Source organism: Ovis aries, chromosome 3 (genome assembly GCF_016772045.2).
Source record: "Ovis aries strain OAR_USU_Benz2616 breed Rambouillet chromosome 3, ARS-UI_Ramb_v3.0, whole genome shotgun sequence".
Taxonomy (NCBI): Eukaryota; Metazoa; Chordata; class Mammalia; order Artiodactyla; family Bovidae; genus Ovis; species Ovis aries.
In genome coordinates, this window is record NC_056056.1 from 170,113,418 (window position 1) to 170,127,006 (window position 13,589).

A 13,589-nucleotide genomic window follows, 5' to 3' on the forward strand; every position below is an offset into this window, starting at 1 on the left:
AGACAGAACTAGAAGAAAAATTCAATGATGAATTAATAATGCTTCCTCAATTCAAATAAAACACAGCCCCAAGCCTTAATTTCCCCATTCCATATATGCATTTTTACTTGTTTATACTATTATACAATAAACACAATGTAATTTCAGAAGTACAACCAACAAGAACCTATTCTGAACCTATTAAATAAAGTTCAAGATGTCTTTGTAATTCTCTTGATTTTAAGATATATTCTAGTAAGGGTGTAAAATCTTAGTGTTATATTTAAAAGGTATTTGAATAATTTTTCTGTGTGACTATGTTATCTATCTAGGATATATTAATATTCACTTCTTTATTTAATGTTAAGATTTTATTCCCTGGTGGCTCAGATGGTAAAGCATCTGCCTACAATGCGGGAGACCTGGTTCAATCCCCAGGTTGGGAAGATCTCCTGGAGAAGGAAATGGCAACTCACTCCAGTCTTCTTGCCTGGAAAATCCCATGGACAGAGGAGCCTAGTGGGCTACAGTCCATGGGGTTGCAAAGAGTCGGACAGGACTGAGTGACTTCACTTTCACTTTCAAGGTTTTATCTTTCTTTTTACTTAATTTTATGTTTGAATATCTAAGATAGTTACATCATTTAAAAGTTAAGACTAGTAAAAAAAGTTCTAATCAGAGAAATCGTGCTTGTACCCCTACACTTACCCTCTATAGGCAGTTATATTCATTAGCTTCAGATTTATTGTTCTTGATTTTCTTTTTGTAAAAATAAGAGTATATATTTTCTTTATATACAAAAGAGCATAAAATGAGTCTTCTTTTGTACCTTGCTTTTTGTCACTTGACAATTTATTTTGCAGATTACTCCATGTTAGTTTATAGAGATCTTTCTCATCCTTTTCAATAGCTGCATAGTATTCTACTATACAGATATACTTTAATTTATTTGTAATGCCCTATGGATGGGCATTAGAGAAGGGAATGGCAACCCACTCCAGCATTCTTGCCTGGAGAATCCCACGGACAGAGGAACCTGGCAAGATACAGTCCATGGGGTCACAAACAATCACACATGACTGAGCAACTAACATACCCACACACACATGAATGGGCATATGGATAATTCCTAATACTTTATTACAAATAAAATAATGAATAACTTTTTTGTGTGTGAAGGTATATTTTCAGAGTAAATTTTCAGCAGTGAGATTGATGGCTTAAAGGGTTGATGCACATGTAATTTTGCTAGAAAATGGCAAATTTCCCTTCAAATGGGCTGTACCATTTTGCCTTCCCACCAGCAGTATATGAAAGTCCTTTTTCTGCCATTGTCTGGCCATTAAGGATATCATTAAAGTCTTAACTTTTTTGTCAGATAGTTAAGAAATGGTATCTCAGTATAATTTTAATTTGTATTTCTCTTATTATAAGTGAAATTGAGCATTATTAATATATATAAAAGGCCATGTGTGTATCTTTTTCCAGGAACTACCTGCTCATATCTTTTACTATCTAGTAGGTTTTTAATGCATACTCTAAAAGTCATCAAGTTCTAATTATAATATTGGAGTTTACAAAAGACTTTCACAAGTCATCTTTTTGATCCTGAAAGATTTTGAAAACCTCAGATGGAATAAGGACAGAACTGCTGAACTACAACAGTTTCAAGGTAGTCTCATTAATCTGGAAAATACAGAGTACCTGCAACTTTATGCATGAACTATCTTGCCTGATGCTGTTAGAAACCTTGAGCAGAATATTTCATATAGAAGATTATTAACACCGGCTGAGAGCAACTTGTCAGATGTTCATAATCATTTAACAAACATTCTCAGAAGTCCAACATTGTCAAGTAAAGCCTAACTTGCTTCCTGCTTACAGCTGCACCTAAAAGGAGCCCTGAGGTGGAAATAGGGCCCGGGAGAATAGCAGCTACACCTCCAAAACTTCACAGTTCAATGGGTTTGTTCACGTGGCTACTTTCATGGTTTGCTTTTGAATTTTTGCTTTTATTTCTCTTCTTACTCAGAAAGTGACTTGAACTCTCCCCAGTATCTCTAATGATTGCCAAGTCCAGACATTTTTCTTAAGAGGTTCCCTGCCAGGAATCTTTCATTTAGCAAACCATACCGCTAAAGGAAAGAGGGGTTTATTTATTGGAATTACTGCTTGGCAAAGGCTGAAGAGTCAACTCTGCCACATTCTGACCCAGAGAAAGATTTTTGGAAAATAAGGATCATTTTCTTCAGTTGGAATAAAACCACTCTGCAAGGAATCAAACTGGCCTTCTGTCAGTGTGATCTTCATAACTCAAGAGAAAGAGGCATGTGCTCTGTCCACAAACGGAGTTGGCCAAGCAAACTGGGGAAGGGTTCCCCAGCTTCCCTATTGAACTGAAAATCTCCTCAAGGAAGTTAAGTGAGAGAGGGAGTGCTCCATCTCTAGTCCATAAACTGCTCTCACTCATGGGCAGGAAGAACGAACATCTTGTCTCCATTAGAACAGTCCTCTGAGATCCTGCCTGAAATGCACACACGGCAGAATTGGAAGAGAATGAATGACTCAGAATTTCTTGAAGGATGCAAAACACTTACCCTCCAGGGCATTCTCTTGACTAAAGCTGAAGTCAGAAAAGACAAACCATAGTTACCACGTGAAGGTAAACACTGACCACAGGGCGTGAAGCACTTGATGCCTCAGAATTCCTGCAGAACAGATTTGAAGGTGACAAGGGTAGCTGCCAGGGCTTATAACACACAGAGAGAGAAGACACAGAGTGCTGTAGGAGATTAAGAGTTGGATGCAGGAGAATTCATATATTTTTAAATCAACTTGATTAAGGTATAATTTATAAAGACAACATACACATTTTAAATGTACACTTTGAAGAGTTTTGACAGCCTGCCACCACTACTACCAAGATATAAGACATTTCGATCATCTGCAAAGTGTCCTTTTTTGCCCGTTCCCATTCCTGGGCTCAGCTAATCACTGATGTGCATTCTGTTGCTGAACTTTCCTGTGAGATTCATGTAAGTGGAATCATGCAGTATTTGCTCCTTCGTGTCACACTTCCTTCACTCAGCGTAATAGCTTGGGGTTCATTCGTGCTGCTGCTTATACCAGCAGTTCTTTTTTTTATCCTTTGGGTGTCCCCCTCTCTCCTTCCCAGACTGTGTCCATAAGTCTGTTCTCTGTGTTTGTATCTCCATGTCTGCCCAGGAAATAGGTTCATCTGTAGCATCTTTCTAGATTCCATATGCATGTGTTAATATGCAAAATTTATCTTTCTCTTTCTGACTTAACATCACTCTGTATAGTAGGCTCTGGATTTATCTGCCTCATTAGGACAGACTTTCTGTTTTATAGCTTAGTAAATATTCCAATGGATATAAGTACCACAGTGTCTGTATCCATTCATCTGTCAGTGGACACCTAGATTGTTTCATATCCTGGCTATTGTAAAAAGTGCTAGAATGAACACTGGAGTACATGTGTCTCTTTCAGGTATGGTTTTCTCAGGGTATATACCCAGTAGTGGTGTTGCTGGGTCAAATGGTAGTTCTATTCCTAATAATGAGTGATGTTGAGTATCTTTTCATGGGTTTGTTGGCCATCTGTATACTAAATTACTTTCTATTTACTTTCTTTCCCCATAAATCTGCAACTGGTGAAGTTGTAAAGAAGGAATTTGGGGGTAGGTAACTTCTAGTTTTGGCTATAAATATTTGTCAATAAATGTCTGTCAATAAACGGAAATTCGCACAGTATTCCAAGACAACTTTTGAACAATTTGTTTCAACTTCCTTCATCACTGTGTAAACAGTGGCCTAATCACACTCTGTAAATGGTTATTGCCAAAGTGCTAAAATAATGTATCTGTGGGTCAGCTGGACTGTGGCCTTGATGAACAGTTGCTTTGTTCCCTTTACTGTAGGAGCAGCTAGGAACATGAAGTGAAGACACTCACTAGTTCCTGGTCACGGAAGCTGGGCGATAATAGTGACTCTTTCCTTGGAGGAGCTGTTTTTCTGTTGGTGTTGCCAGGAAGTAAGCCCTTTCTTTCCAAAATGAGAGGATTCCTGAGGTAGATAATGGATCAACGTATAGATGGTTAACGGCTGAATGAAAGGATAACCAGCCAGCCAGAGAGGCTTTTATCTATCCATCCATAAGATAACTAGATGAAGGAGATATGGAAAGAGTATGCATTGAATGGGAAGGAGTAAAAGTCCAGAGATAATCATTGATGTTAGCAGATAGGAAAAGGAGAAATAGAAGCACATAGAAGAAGCTATTTACAGCAGGGGCCTACACGCCCCTGTCAATATACATGACCACAGGGACTATGAAAGGGTGAAGTTGTTGAGAGCTAGTTTAGCAGCTGACCTTGCTGTACAGTCTCTGACGGCAGGGTGATGGGCAAGGTCCCAAGGCAAAAGAGACAAGTACCATTGCTGGTCCTCTCCCCTCTGGACTCCATTCTCCTCATTGTATCCAGTGGTCTCCTGGGCAAATGGAATGGAATCTTCATTATACCCAGGACACATTTCCTATTTATTGAGATATAATTCACATAATACAAAACAGACCCTTTAAGTGTGTACAGTTTAGAGATTTTTGCTACAGAGACCTGTGTAAACATCACCACTACCTAATTCCAGCACATTTTTAGCACCCCAAGAAGAAACCCCGTATCTGTTATTAACTCCCCATTCCTTCCTTCCCCAAGCCCTCAGCGACCGCTATCAACTTTATGTTTTTAAGATTTTATAATTTAATAGTTTTAGGATTATATCAAAATTGAGAGAAATGTACAGAGACTTTCCATGTGCTTCCTGACCCCACATGTTCGTAGCCTCCACTATTATCAGTATTGCTCACCAGAATGATCCTTTTGTTGTTGTTGTTGTTGTTAAACAAAGGAAGAACCTATGCTGATATATGATCACCATCCAGAGCCCATAGTTGACTTTTTGGTTTACTCTTGGCATTATATATTCTGTGCATTTGAACAAGTGTGTAACAAACATATGGGCTTCCCACATGGTGCTAGTGGTAAAGAACCTGCCTGCCAGTGCAGCAGATGTAAGAGACATGAGTTTGATCCCTGGGTCAGGAAGATCCCCTGGAGGAAGGCATGGCAACCCACTCCAGTGTTCTTGCCTGGAGAATCCCATGGACAGAGAAGCCTGGTAGGCTATGGTCTATAGGTCGCAAAGTGCTGGACACGACTGAAGCAACTTAGCATGCACATACATAATAATGTATATCTATCATCATAACATCGTACAGAGTATTTTCACTGCCCTAAAATTCCTCTGTGTTCTGCCTATTTATCTTCTCCTCCTACAACCTCTGTCAGCCCCCTCCCCCAGCTGCTCTCTGTCTCTATAGATTTGCCTGTTCGGGGGTTTTCATATAAATTGAGTCAAACATGTGACCTTTTGTATCTGGCTTCTTTCACCTAGAATAAATAATATGTATGTTTTGTTTCTTTTTTAATTAATCAATTTTATATCTTAGAGCAATTTTAGTGTACAGAAAAACTGAGCAATAGGTTCACGTGCCTGCTTTCCCCACCCTTTACACAGAGCTTCCTGTTTTTTGTTTTGTTTTGTTTTGTTTTTTTTCACCATCTCAATCATTTTTTAAACATACAATTCAATAGTCGGCTATATTCCCAATGTTGTGCTAGTACACTGGTTTACTTTAAAAAGAGAGGTTGAAGAGTAGTCTTCAAGTCTACTTGACACCCTCTCTGGAACTGAAAGCTCAAGACCTTGATTAAGACTCTTCTCACAAGCTTGCAGCCCCACCGAGGCTCTCTTCCCTTTGCCAGGCTTCACAAAAGGCCTGAGATGAGCTCTTGGGAGCAGTGGTGACTCTCCAAGAATGAGCACACACCTCCCTGACCTTGTAGCATTGATTTGTTCTCTACTTTAGTAAATATTTTAAGGCATTGAATTGGATTTTAAACATCAGAGACTTATTTTTATCCCGAATAAAACTTAACTGAATTAATATTGAAAGCACTAAATGATTCAACTCTAAAAACTTGTTGAGGAAGTCTTCCTAAAACTATTTTAATTGTCTCCTCTGGGCACAGAGGCCACTTGCTTTAAGAGATTTGCGATGCTGATAATATTCTTGAATAGTGGAGATTTTTTGCAAACATCAAGGGTAATTTAGGTATTATGAAGGTGATGATACTACTTTTCTATGAGTATCTTTGAGAGGATAAATTAGAGAGACAGGATAAGGACATAATAAGATGCTCTCTGCATTTTTATTTATTTATTTTTTGCATTTCTAGTTTATCTATATCTAGTAGAAAAAATATTGAATTGGAAATAATTGCTACCATTTGTTGGGTGGTTAGTATATCTGGTACTATGCTAAGCACTTTTATATGTGTTTTTGTTTTTAAAACTCACAACAGTCTTATGAGTTAGCTACTACTATTTTCGTTTTCTAATTGAGACATACAACACTATAAGTTTAAGTTAACAAAATATTGATACATTTATATTGCACTGTGATGGCCATTGTAGCATTAGCTTAACACCTGATCGCATCACATAATTATCATTTCTTCTTGTGGTGGGAACAATTGAAGTTCTATTCTCTTAGTAAGTTAAATGTTCATAATACAGTTTGGGTGTCTGTAATCACTGTACTGTATTTTAGCTCTGCAGGATGTATTTATTTACTAGTTGCAAGTATGTACCTTTAAACAACATCTCTTTGGGAAGGCAATGAAGGTAAGAAACATTAAATCACTTGCTCAGGTCCCCCATTTTGCAGGTGAATTTAACTCCAGAGTCAAAAGTGCTCAAGTACTCTGCTGACCTGGAAGGTAGATCAAGTAATTTCTCATCCTGATTGACTTCATGGAATTGGGCTTCATTTTCCTCATCTGTATAATGAGGATATTGGACCATATACATGATTCCCAACCTGTGGCTGCCTTCAAAACAAGCTGCTATGGAGAATGTGGGTGACTGACAGCCTGCAGCTACTGCCCCTGTGAATCCGAAGCCACATTTATACTAGGCTGCACCCAGCCAGTGACTGAGCATGGGAGGGGTCCTGGTGTTGGCCCAGTGAGGGCTTCCTCTCATGGACAGGTTTGGCTCAGGGCCTCCCCTTCAGCTGACCAGGACTACACTTTAGTCTGAGACTCTTCCTGTCCAATCCTTCCTTCTCGATCTCTTTCCCAGGACTTGCACCATGATGTGAAGGCACTCCCTGCCTACTCCTGCCCATATTCCATTTAACCTTTGTGGAAATTACTCTCAATACATCTTTTGCACATGTAATCCTGTCTTTGTCATCTGCTACTCAGAGGACCAGAACTGACAACTTCTATCTTGAGTAGGAGGGTCAGGAAAATGTTTCAAAGCGTCTGGAAATTCCAAGTTCAATAAGAGATGTCTTTAGACTATAAATCCTAGGTTTCACATTTATATGAACTACTACTTTCCAAATGAATGTAGATGGTGAATATAGTGTGGACTCATTTAAGAGTGTTATTGAATTTACAGATACTTTTGTTCATGTGTATGTTTTCAACCAGTAAATGTTGAAAACATGATTGATAGAAAGTGTCTTTATGCTTAAAATATTGTGAGCCCTTGACATCCTTTGATCCACGGGGCAGTACCGCATAGTGGTTAAGGAGCAGTGCTGAGAGCATGGCTGAGAGATGACCCTGGATTTGAGTCCTTTATTTCCTTCTCATTAGTTACATAATATCAGGCAAGAGGCACAATCTCTCCGAGTCTTTGTGTGCTCATCTAAAATGGAGATACTAGTAGCGACGTCCGGATGGTATGATTGTGAGTGTTACGTAAGAAACATGATGGGTAATGTACTTTGCTTCTTAAAAGTTCATTGGGATTATTATCATTACTTGTGTATTCATCTTCATTCTACCCAATATAACCTAAAAGATATTTTATAGTATATTTCATACTTTTTAACTCTTACTTTGTGAGAATGGGAGACAGTAATTTCTTATCTTCCTAAACCAGCTTCCCTAGTGGCTCTGTGGCAAAGAATACGCCTGCAATGTGAGAGACTTGCAGGAGACACGGGTTCAGTCCCTGGGCGGAAAGATCCCCTGGAGTAGGCAATGGCAACCCACTCCAGGATTCTTGCCTGGGAAATGTCATGGACAGAGGAGCCTGGTGGGCTACAGTCCATGGGGTTGCAAAGGAATCAGACATGACTGAGCAACTATACAACAACAACAACCAAAATCTTCCTAAATTATTTGGTACATCCTTTCAAAGAAATTGCATCTCTAATACACCTCTATTCCTTTGAGCTGAGACCTTTGTAATCAACTGAGCCTTCATTTAATCATCTGGAATAATCTTGCTCTTTGTGTTTTCCCTCCTGGGTAATTTCCCTTTCACAGCCAATTTGTCCTTAATGCTCAGACTAGAGCTATCTCGGTAACATGAAGAACTGAGACCATCCAGTATCACTGACACAACCCCATTTCAAATAGACGATGATTTCAGGCAGACATAGGGGTGCGAGATTTGGAAATAGGGCAGTTGTTTGATAATATAAATAATTGCTTATTTGAGTGCTGATTTTGTAGTTGACAGCAAAAAGTCTTCTGGGGTGACTCATTAGTGGGACAGGTGTAAGAACAGCTGCTCTGATTAATGTATTAGGGATCCTCATTCTCGATTTCTGTTAAGGGTGAAAGCAAAGCTTTGCTATCTACCTGATTACACAAAAAAGATTGGATTGAGGAGGGGTAACCAAGAGGAATGTTTTTAGTTGAAGATAATAAAATACATGACGTCAGTGTTATACAAACTAGAGTTTGTTTTTCTTATATAGAATGAAGTCAGGAAACAGATGGTTGCTGGTGTTGGTTTCTCAGCTCAACCACGTCGAGGATTATCTCCCCGAGATCCTTTTGGCCTTTCCTTCATTGTCCCACAGTGGTTACAGGAATTCCAATCATCATGCTCACAGTCAGGGCAAGTGGAAGGAGGAAGAAGTAAGAAGTTCCCATGGGTCCCCAGCAGACCATGGGTATGAGCAGACCCTGTAAGTGCGTCTCATTGGCTAGACCTGTGCATGCGGTCCTCAGTTAGCTGCAAAGGAAGCTAAGAAATGAGAATTCAGCTGGGCCCCTTGCCATCCTGGATACAATCAGGATTCTATTAAATGGTCAGGAAAAGTAGAGGAAGTACATTGGGAAGGATACCAACACAATCTGATCTCAGAGGCAAGCCTAGGAATGTTACTGATGTTCATGTCTTGGATTCACTTACTTTTTTCTCTGTAGAAAGAATGAGAGGAGTATTAAATGTTGAAGTACATCTACTGGAGATCAAAATACATGACAACAAACCTCAAAGAGGTGTCCACAATGTTCTCTCCCTGTAAGCTTACACTATACTGAGAAGTATATCTCAGTAAAGCTTAGAAGTCATCTTCTTAGTCATGAAGAACATTTTTTTCTCTCTAACAAAGTCATGGTAATATGATTTACTTGAAATTACAGAATGTAGCAGAGATTCTTATGAAATTGCCTTTATTTCTCTGAAACACCATGCTATATTTAGGGTAAAGTATGTCCTGGAATCTGTTTGAGAGTTCAGTTGTAATTTGCTCAAATTAGTTTTCCCCAGGTTCACAATTTAATTTTAAGTTTTAAGAAAGATACAAATGACATCAGGAGCTTAAGAAGAATATAAATAGATTTTAGAATCCTGAGGTGTGCAATATAAAATAGGCCATGCCTCAGGAGTTTCTCATGAAGATGACTGCAACATGAACTTTTGGACCCTGCCTGATTCTACAAAAGATTATCCATCTTCAGAACTAGGTAAAATTGTGAAAGTGGACAAGTATCTGTCTGAGTCTTTTCTCATTTGTATGGTATGTAACTATCTTTGTCAGAAATGACAATCTAGGAATGTAGTTTTCATTTCATTTTTATTTTAAATCTACTTTAAAATTAATTATATGTTTGTCATGGGTAAATAAGTATAGCTATTTGACTTGTAGCATATTTCTGTTACTTATATAATTCTCCTCTTCCTTGATATCTTGCGCTAATATCTTTAAATCATGTAGCCCTCATATTTTCCCATTTAAAAATTTAGTGATATTTTCAAATTACGTTTTTATGGAGGACTTAAAAACCATAGAAAAGTAGAAAAGAAAACCTCACATTATTTATGACACATGTATACGCATTTGTTTGTTTCACCTCTGATGACCTCTTGTGTGATGTCCAAGATGGGATACACACACACATATATCTTGTATATATACATATATCTATCATATGTATATATATGTATACACACACACACAGATATGCATGGCTGGTGTGTGCCTAGAAAATACTAAATCCCTAAATCTGGATGAATAAAATCATATTCTGACTTCAACTGATGCAGATGGTGAGAGCAGTCAATTTTCAGGCCAGCTGGATCATGGGAATGAGGTTAAAGAAGGCATACAAGGATAGGCAGCTAGAAGTATTTGGCCATTTATCACATTATGAGTAGTCCTGTGCTGGGCTGTGCTTAGTCGCTCAGAGCGTTTGACTCTTTGAGACCCCATGGACTATAGCCTGTCAGGCTCCTCTGTCCATGGGGATTCTCCAGGCAAGAATACTGGGATCGGTTGCCATGCCCTTCTCCAGGGGATCTCCCCAACCCAGGGATTGAACCCAGATCTCCCACATTACAGGCAGATTCTTTGCCGCCTGAACCACCAGGGAAGCCCAAGAGTAGGCCTGCTACCTCATTAATTTGAAAGTATATGTAAATACAGACTATAACCAGAGAAGTTAAGTGACATAACACAGAGAGAACAAGAAACTAGAATTTTGGCTTTCTAGTTCACTGGTTTCGTAATAAACTTAATAAAGAATATATACAAAAAAGCTTAGTGCTAATATCATACTAGTGATGAGAAACTCAAAGCTTTTCCATTAAAATCAGGTTCAAGGCAAGGATGTTCCCTCTCACCATTCCTTTTCAACATTGTACTGAAAGTTTTAGCTGATTAAATAAGAAAAGGAAACAAAATGTATAGAGATTGTGAAGGAAGAAATAAAACTCTCTTTGTCCACAGATGACATGATTATCTATGTAGAAAATTCAAAAGAATTAACAACAACAACAAAAACCCCCTCCTGGAATTAATAAGTGATTATAGCAAGGTTGCAAGATATAAGGTTAGTATACAAAAATCAGTTTCTTTCCTATATACCCTCAGTGAACAAGCAGAATTTTGTAGAAACATAATAACATTTATATTAGCATCTTTAAAAGTAAAATACTTAGGCATGAATCTAAGAAAATATGTACAAGAACCATATGAGGAAAACTATAAGATGAAAAAAAAACAAAGATTTCATGTTCATGGATAGTAAGACTTAATACTGTCAATATGTCAGTTTTCCCCAATTTGACCTATAGACTCAATGCAATCCCAATCCCAGAAAGTTTTTTGTGGATATTGACAAACTAATTCTAAAGTTCATTTGGAGAGACAAAAATGTCTCATGAGAAAGAGAAAATACTGTCTTAACATTAAAGACTAAATTTGTTGTGATCCGGTGTTCACTCTTTTGCTTTGGGTTGTTTGACCAGAGAAACCTCAGTTAAAGTCAGTGAATGGAGGATTGGGAAGTTCTTTTATTTAACATGATCATTTCCCTCCAAGACTTTGCTGCCACTGGTTTTTAAATGTTCCCTGGGTTTTGTTTACTTTTTATTTCTCAGTCTGCTTTTCTGTAGTGGAGGCAAATATTTTCCTCCCTAATGATTGTATTCATCTCACATGAAATTTATTCTCAGCAGGCAGCTAACAAAATCCATTCAGCAGTTCTTTGTTATTATTAGTTTATTTATTTAGGATGATTTTGTTGATGTTATTTTTAAAATCCCTTGGCAATTGCCACCCCATATGTGTTCTGTTAGATATTTAAAATATCTATTATTAAGAAGTGCTCATAAATAGGGGATTTACATGTCTCTCCTAAATATCAATTATTATATATATTCTGATTATTCTATTATGTTTGTTTTCACCTCTCTCAGTAGGGAATTAAAAACTAAAATATTATGGGATGAAGAGATCTGTTTTGCTGTGTGGAGTGACTAGAAAGTCCAGTGGTTTGGATGTCTATGGTGGGAACGTGTGAAGCAGAGCTGATGTTCAACCAGGGCACACTGGTGCCAGTTTTAAAATACTGAAATATTAATACCTCCACTCCGGTTGTGATAAACAGGTTCCACCCCCATGATCCCTATTGCCTGGTACCTTATTTTCCCTGGACTTTCCCGCATCCTGGCTAAAGGGTGAAGCCTGGCATATGTGGGGTTCCTGCTTAGCAGTACATGTGTGGTATTTGCTGTTCAATATTATGAACATCATTAACCCTTGTGAAAGGGATTATTACTTGGTTGACATTCCTAAAAGAATCCTGGAAAATTGCATGTAGTAAGTAATAGGGGTTAACATCTGTTGAGAACTGTTCTACAGGCTTTACAGGCTTTATACACATTAACTTGTTCAAGACCCTCAACAACCCTATGTTGTGGCTCTTATTATTGCTCCATTTAGCATATGAGTAACTGAGGCCTGGGTCACATGGTGAATATGTGGTAGAGTTTGTTGTTTGAATTCAGGCTCACCCCAGAACCAGTGCTCTTAAGTTTCCTCTTGGGTCTGACCTTCCGTGATTCTCCAAGCAATACACAAATACTGGGCTTTTACCGTATAGAGAACTGTATAATACACTGTGGACAAGATAAAGAAAAATAAGACATAATCAGGTCTTTCTCCTAGTTCATCATCTAGTGAATTTGGTCAAGATCCTCTTCTCCTGTCTGGACAGCACAAGTCCCACACAAATTCCTTTCTATGTCAGAGAAACTATTTAATGAACAAACTCCAGAGGAAATATTTGTTACATAAGACTCTTGTTTAACAGTGTTTATTGCAGATTTAGAAAGGTGATATTTTCATGCACTGCTTTCTAGGAGATGGGAAATATTTTTTATAATATAGAAATTTTTGCTTTTCACACTGAGATGGAAGTTATGGTAATTTTTTCTTTAGTATGAATTCAGAATCATTCTAATCCATATGGATCTGAATATAAAACATTTTCACCTGTATAGTCATTGCAACACTCAGAATTTCAGGTTGAGGTACATGTCTCTGTTTTCATAAATGAGTCATATGGCATTTATATAAGAAAATAAAGCATATTTAAGGTAAATATTATTGAATCCTCTAATAAATTTTCCATTGTGTCGATGCATAGGATTTAATGACAAGACAATGTCTTGCCAAAGCCAATTCTATTTCATGCTAAATTTAGTTAAATCGCCTGCAGAGTAGTTAGTGAAATATGTAATAAAAGGCATTTGTACTATTACAGGTGACAGCTTTTCTGTTATAAATTGAAGAGAGTTCATGACACTTGAGAAATGGAGACCAGTATGTCAGAATTTAAAAAATCTACTCTCTTCCTTAAGGTAAGAATTCACTGTGCATGTTTAATTTTACAGTTTGCTTCTACCGGTTGGCCCTGATATACTTAGGAA